Consider the following 8,320-nt stretch of genomic DNA (forward strand, 5'->3'; position numbering starts at 1 on the left):
AGTGCCCTGAACCTCTATCGGCTCCTCCGCCCTCTTTGACAAGGCCGTTGGCATAATGAGGCTGACTTCTTATGCCGGAAGTCTTCGGCCGCCAATGCTGATTATTTATCCAAAATTAGGCAGTGGCGGGGATCGAACCCGGGCCCGAAGACGTTATGATTATGAATCAAAGACTCTACTCCTAGATCACGGGTAAGTCCCGAAACCCCATCGAGGCAATAGAGCATCGCAGTCATGTAAGTCATGAGTATCAAGAGCTCAGATGGAAACCCAGTTCTACGCAAAGAAGGAAAAGTAGAAAGGTGGAAGGAGTATATAGACGATCTATACAAGGGCGATGTTCTTGGGGACAATTTTATGGAAATGGAAGGGGAGGTAGATGAAGATGAAATTGGGGATATGATACTGCGTGAAGAGTTTGACAGAGCACTGAAAGATCTAAGTCAAAACAAGGCCCTGGGAGTAGACAACATTCCATTAGAGCTACTGAAGGCCTTGAGACAGCCAGTCCTGAGAAAACTCTACCATCTGGTGAGCAAGATGTATGAGACAGACGAAATTCCCTCTGATTTCAAGAAGAATATAATAATTCCAATCCCAAAGAAAGCAATTATCTACAGATGTGAAAGATACCGGACTATCAGTTTAATAAGTCACAGCTGCAAAAATAATAACGCGAATTCTTTACAGACGAATGGAAAAACTGGTAGAAGCCGACCTCGGGGAAGATCAATTTGGGTTCAGTAGAGATGTTGGAACACGTGAGGCAATACTGACCCTTCGACTTATCTTAGAAGAAAGATTAATGAAAGGCAAACCTACGTTTCTAGCATTTGTAGACTTAGAGAAATCGTTTGACAATGTTGACTGGAATACTCTCTTTCGAATTCTGAAGGTGTTAGGGGTAAAATACAGGGAGCGAAAGGCTATTTACAATTTGTACAGAAACCACATGGCAGTTATAAGAGTCGAGGGACGTGAAAAGGGGAGCCGTGGTTGGGATGGTAGTGAGACAGGGTTGTAGCCTCTCCCCGATGCTGTTCAATCTGTATATTGAGCAAGCAGTAAAGGAAATAAAAGAAAAGTTCGGAGTAGGTATTGAAATCAATGGAGAAGAAATAAAAACTTTGAGGTTCGCCGATGACATTGTAATTCTATCAGAGACAACAAAGGACTTGGAACAGCAGCTGAATGGAATGGACAGTGTCTTGAAAGGAGGGTGTAAGATGAACATCAACAAAAGCAAAACGAGGATAATGGAATGTAGTCGAATTAAGTCGGGTGACGCTGAGGGAATTAGATTAGGAAATGAGACACTTAAAGTAGTAAAGGAGTTTTGCTATTTGGGGAACAAAATAACTGATGATGGTCGAAGTAGAGAGGATATCAAATGTAGACTGGCAATGGCAAGGAAGGCGTTTCTGAAGAAGAGAAATTTGTTAGCATCGAGTATAGATTTAAGAGTCAGGAAGTCGTTTCTGAAAGTATTTGTATGGAGTGTGGCCATGTATGGAAGCGAAACATGGACGATAAATAATTTGGCAAGAAGAGAATAGAAGCTTTCGAAATATGGGTCTACAGAAGAATGCTGAAAATTAGATGGGTAGATCACATAACTAATGAGGAGGTAATGAATAGAATTGGGGAGAAGAGGAGCTTGTGGCACAACTTGACCAGAAGAAGGGTTCGGTTGTTGGGACATGTTCTGAGGAATCAAGGGATCACCAATTTATTTCTGGAAGGCAGCGTGGAGGGTAAAAATCGTAGAGGGAGACCAAGAGATGAATACACTAAGCAGATCCACAAGGATGTAGGCTGCAATCGGTACTGGGAGATGAAGAAGCTTGCACAGGATGGAGTAGCATGGAGAGCAGCATGAAACCAGTCTCAGTACTCCACTTGTCGTGGCAATCAATCGCGACCACTGAGCAAACTGCGAGCCGTTCCATCTACGGTCAATCAGCGTACAAAGTAACTTTCTCTGCCGGAGAGGTAGCCTAGAAACGGGAGCCATCGTTAATAACTTCGACGCTCAATAGCATCTTTGAGGTCACCAGCACACGGGTTCCAATTCTCGACTCGTTCCTCAAGACAGCCTCTGCAACCACTTAAAGTGTGTCACGACATATCTAGGATTCACTGTGTATTGACGAATATAAAATATTTCGTTGAGAGAGAAAAGCTTCAATTCATAAACCAACACAGTTTGAGGAACACAGCTTGCTCTTTTTCTCACACAATATACCACGAGCCGTGGCTGAAGGGTAAGAGGCAGATTCCACATCTATAGTTTCCAGGAAATCATTTGGCGAAGTGTCAAACTACAGACTGTTACAAAAGTCCGAGCATACGCAGTAGGTTTTGAGAAATCCGAGTGGCCCGAAGGTTCTTTACTTATGAGGAACCAGCACGTTTTCCTGGATGACGGGTGTCCATCAGAGAGAAAGCTACCATCAGGGAATTGTGATAGGACCGTTATAGCAGCCCTCTTGTTCTCTATACACCGAAACGATCTGACGGATAAGGTAAGCAGCAGTCTCCGATTCTTCGTTGTTGACACTGCAGTGTACGAGAAAGTGTCCTTTTTCAGCGAATCCAGGAGGGTACGGGATGACATGGATAAAGTTTTTATTTCGTGTTACGAAAATATGGCAAAATATAATGTATATGTGTAGGAGACACGATCCTGTAATGATCGAGTGCGGTGCTAGTGGTGGACTGCCTGACACAGTCCCATCGATTACCTATCTAGAGTAACGTCCAATAGTAACATGAATTGAACGGGCACTTGAGTTTGATTGTCGGGAAGGTGAATGATCGGCTTCAGTTTATAGGGAGAATTTGTAGCAATATGTATCTCATTTACAGAGGACACGGCGTACCGAACACCTGTGCGACTTATTATCGAATAATGGTCCAGTGCTTGATCTCCACTTCATGTCGGATTACAGAAAAATATCGAAGCTTTTCAGACGCCTACTGCTAGATTCGTTAACGATAGGTTCTGTCAGCAAGCGGTTATTACAGAATTCTTGTGTAAACTCGAATTTGAATCATCGGAGGATAGAAGACCTTTTTGCAAAACACTATTGAGATCTACGCGATCACTACTGAGAAAGCTTAGACAAGCGGAATTTAACAGAGAATTCAGAACGATGTCACTGCCACAAACATGCCTCTCGCTACGAAGACAAGTTAAGAGAAAACGGGATTCGCTCGGTCTTCCCATGGTCTTTTTTATCAGTGTAACAGGAGAGGGAACGATGGGCGGTGGTAGGAGAAACCCTCTGCCATGCACGTTATGTGGTTTGCCAAGTAAATGTTTGAATGTAACTGTTGATGTGTACTTACTTCCTTTCCGAAGAGCAGTAGCCCAGCTTCGAGCGATGTTTCTATTTTTCTAAAGCTTACTACGCTGTTTGGACAGAGCACATTCATTTACTCAGATCGCTGTAAGGAAGACTGTGGGTGGGATGTACCTTCGTTGCCCGTGAAGAGGATTTTTGACGTTACCTTTTACGAGTGGGCATCAGAATGCTTAGCGACTAACTCTGTAACACTTCAACACATTCAACTTGTGCTTAAGGATAATCGGAGAACAATCCACAACATGTTGGCGTGTCGTGCGAAACTGTTCAGGCAATCTTCAAGCACGATTTCAACATGCAGCGTGTGGCTGCAAAGTCTGTCCACAGGCTACTTACAACGAGAAGGGACCCCACGTCGAAATCTGTCAAGAGTTCCGTCAGCATGCCGTGAATGGTCCGTCTTTCCTGCGAAGTATCACTACAGGTGACGAAACGTGGGTCCACGGGTACGAATCTGAGACAAAGCGACAGTCTTCACTGGTGAAGAGCCCATCATCTGCACGACCGTAAACGACGAGGTGGACCTGCAGCGCAACCAAGCGCTAGCCCATCTCTTTTTTGACATTCGCGCATTATACACCACGAATTCTTCGTCATCTTCCCGAAGCTGAAGATCCAACTCAAAGGTCGCCGTTTTGCCACCATTGCGGAGATCCATTGCGAAACGCTGAAGGTGCTTCACACACTTCGAAAAGAACATTCCCAGGAAACGTTTTAGCAGTAACAGAAAAGCAGAGTACGCTATATTGATGATCACGGTGACTAAGTAGTGCGTAAACGTAGACACGTAAGGCACGTTCTTGTAAACAGAGTTAGGCTCGAATCTTATTGATACATCCTTGTAGACCAGTGTTCGGATTTTATTACAGAGGTGTTTGCCCTTTGTCAGATCATCTTTTAATCCGTCTGACACAGTATCTCTAAATCTCTGCTCAGTCTCAGTGCTCCCCAGAGCCTCTATGGAAGTACAGGTATCACTCTTCAGTACAAAAGACTCAGAAATACTTTCAAACACGCGTTGATGCTGTCACACATGTATTGTTCGAATGGGTTCCTATACATGTCAGCAGGTTATATGATGAGGCTGCTGATGCTGCTTCCAAGTTTCCGTCTCTACAGTCCAGATGTTTTATGTATTCTGTTCCCTCGGACTATATAGCCATTACTATACGTAGGAACATTGTGTCTTTCCAGACATAGCAGCCCCTTAACGTTAAGCAACAATCCCACCACCTGGCATTACCAAAACTGGTGCCCAGGGGCGGGGGGGGGGGGCGGGGGGGGGGGTTCGTAAGCCCATTGACTCAATATTTATATCTTGAAATCAAAGCTAATTGTTGATTACTGCATTAAAATTAATTGCAAGACATTTATTTGATTTTATTCTCCGTGGGCCATAGAAGCTCCCCCCTCCCCCTCCAAACGCCCCTCCCCAGTCGGAAATACCAAGAAAGTTTTCAGGCGGTTGAGACTTTGGATCTAAACATTTGAAACGAAAGAAACTCTTGCATTGTTATCTTCGAACACAGTTTTATGAAGTCTATAGTTTTTATTTTCATTCTTTCTGCTGCTGTTGGAGAAGTAACATGAATGGAAAATGTTTGCGTGATAGTTCTATTGAAAGAGTGTGGGAAGAAGTCTCAACGAATCAGTTTAAGAGGAAAATGAAGTGAATGCTTATGTAGAAGAAAGTGGAACTGATTCACCTCTGAGAATGAAGATGATGTTCAGCCTAACCCACCACATGCTAATGATACTAACTGTGATAAATTTATTGCCAAAAGTGGATGCATATATGTTACGAAGCCACCACGAAACTTTCGGCTTTCTGTACAAAGTACACGGGCTACGACAGTAAGGGAAAATGTCTTTGTTCCGTCACTGCGCAATCAAGATATTTCTGAAAGAAAACCGTGGAAAATACGGCTTTCTAATTAGAATGCTCTTTGATTCTGAGACTAGATACGCAATCACCATGGACGTCCATATAGGAAAGTCTGGAAATACACAACACCTAAACGGACCAATGCGTGTTGTAAAGAGACTAATAAAACCAACTGAGGAATCAGGCCACAGTGTTAGCACAGATCGATACTACACTTGACTAAGGCCCTATGGAATGATTTTCACTTCACACCTGTTGGAACGGACGACACATACCTAAAGAGCTGAAGACTACAACTGGCTGCAACGAACGCTCATCTATCTTTGCATATACTGGTCCTCAGACACAGAAACCAGCAGTTACTCTCGCATCAACTGTAGTCCATGAGAAACAAAGCGACTGCTGTTGATGCTTTCGGCTTATGACACAGGTGTTGCTAGTGAAGTTTAGAAAAAGACGAACATAAATCTTTTTTGTAATTCTACAAAGGGAGGCGTGGACATCAGAGATAAGATGGCAAGGCACTACAGCACAAAGAGAGAAAGAAGAGGATGGCTTATGTCCCACGTCTACACACTCTTTGGTATAGTAGCAATAAATGAATACTCATTCTTCTTTCTCAACATTCCAAACTGGAAAAAAAAATTGTTAAATCGCAGAAGAGTTTTTCTCACTACCTTAGGTCTTCAGTTGATAAGGTCTTGTGCAGGCTCCAGAAGCCAGTATTAATGGCAATGGAAAGCACCACACTATGGAAGCTTAGCTTCATTATGGAACTTTCACTATCAACAGCAGAGCCAGGTACAAGTGTACGGTGCCACCTATGCTGCCAAGAAGCTGCCTCTAAAATGATCAAGTACAAAAAGTTGGAAAAAATCAACCCCCAGTGTCAGTGTCGCAAACACGTCTATGGAAAACACAGCAAGAAGACTGTTGTGTGAAGAATGTGTTTCAGAATGAGACAGTAGCTTCTGTTTGTTTCATGTAGTGGACTGAAATTAAATAGATGATTTTGGTATAAGAGAACACAGTTATTAACGTTACTGGGACAAAAGTTATACAAAGTGAATTTGTTGATTTTTTTCTATTATAATTTAATTTATTATTACCCAGTTTACAAGAATACTGTCTAAGCAGTTCTAAGTGTTTTCAGCGGTATCAGATGTAAATAAACTTGCATTAAGACAAATTAAATTTCCACTCTCTTTCTGAGCCGCTGAAGCCCCCCATTTGGTATAACATGTAACAAAAATTATCTTGGTAATGCTAGGGCTTACAAACCATTGACTGTGTGCCACTTTCGAACGCGTAGTCACTTTTTAACACCTTGCGCTTTAATGTGTTTTCGTGATCTGAATTGTCCGATGTTTAAACAGAACGAATTTTACTCTTCACTCGTCGTACCAATATGTCGAAGGTAATTTTATTTCCTTTTGGGGTCACGGGTTGTCCTAGCAAATATTAAGGAACCGCCCATTAAAATGGGAGGGTTGTGGTAAAATTTCATTTAATATTTCCAATGTAGTTGAGCTATTCAACTAGCGTTCCAGGCTCAATGTCGTTACTTTTCTTAGTTCTACCCTCTAGCAAATGTCTTTTGGTGTGCTATGTGGCAACTAACTTCAAGAAACACTTTTGATTTGAGTGCTCGTAGTCTCAGCAGTTTTACTCCCTGAAGCACCAATATAACGTGATATATCATATCCGGACCGAGCTTTTGTGTTGATCTTCTCCGATATTGTAGATGATAGAGTCGTTTTCCAGTGTCTGTGGGATAGGAACTTTTCCTCGGCCTGGGGATGATTGGCAGATGTTTCCCTAACTTTCTCTGCCTCGTGATGACTGGGTGTTGTGTGATGTCCTTAGGTTAGTTAGGTTTAAGTAGTTCTAAGTTCTAGGGGACAGATGACCATAGATGTTAAGTCCCATAGTGCTCAGAGCCATTTCTTTTTGTTTCCCTAACCTTCCTAAATGGATGGCGTGCAGGGCCGACTAGGCTGATCTCACGGGTGGGGGATTTTCCCAAGATAGCTGGTGTATTACAGCACCTTGTGGAAGAAAAGTTGTAAAAGCCCTGGTAAGAAGCTGCACCCTTGCAGAGTAGCACCAATAGTGGGAGTAGATAATATTCAATTGAAACGCTTGCCTTTGGTCTCTGAAGTGAGTGGCAGAAATGTCTGGACGCAAAATACTTTCGTGAAGCGATGGGAGCTACAGAAATCGCATATAGACTGTCATCCCATCTAGGGGTGAAAACTTGTAGATTTGACTAAATTCTAGGGGCGTTCTATAAATAATAGAATACATTTATTTTTTAAAGAAGGTTGGTTTTATTCAGTATTCCATTACAGCATGTTATTGCCCAGTCCTTTGGTTACAAAACCTTGTTTTTCAAGATGATCTCCGTTCAATGCGACGGCCATACGCCACCTCTGTGGGAGGGCAGTATACCTGCATGGTACCATTCTATTGGTTACGTCTAAGCCAAGATCTTGCTGCATCAATAACCTCCCCATCAACGACGTACTGTTTTCTATGGAGTACATCTTTCATTAGGCCAAACAGACTGAAGTCTGATGCTGCGAGTTTCGGGCTGTAGGGTAGATGAGGTGGAACCGTCCAATAAAGATTTCTGAGCTCCTCTCGGGTGCGGAGACTTGTGTATGGTTTTGCGTTATAATGGCCAAGGAGACGTTTTTTGGCATGTTCGTGGCATGTCGGTTGAGAGTGCCCGCACATACCAACATTGTTGGAGTCACAGCTGTTTTCGGCCGGCCAGCACGCGTGTGGTCGGACACGGTTGCGCGACTATATTGCGATGATGACAGACGCTTCGCCCACCGACTCACCGTGGTTTTCTTCACTGCTAGGTCTCCGAAGACATTCCGCCAGCTGCCACGAATATCTACGATACTATGGATTCCTGCCAAAAGAAACTCAAGGACATCTTTCTACTTGGGACGTATCTCCGTTACAGATACCGTTTTGAAGCCGATGTATGATGCGGCCACCTACTTCATGAAACTTTAGTGGCTGAAGCAGCGATATTCCAAGATGTCTCACAACA

Source organism: Schistocerca piceifrons, chromosome 2, assembly GCF_021461385.2.
Source record: "Schistocerca piceifrons isolate TAMUIC-IGC-003096 chromosome 2, iqSchPice1.1, whole genome shotgun sequence".
Lineage (NCBI taxonomy): Eukaryota > Metazoa > Arthropoda > Insecta > Orthoptera > Acrididae > Schistocerca > Schistocerca piceifrons.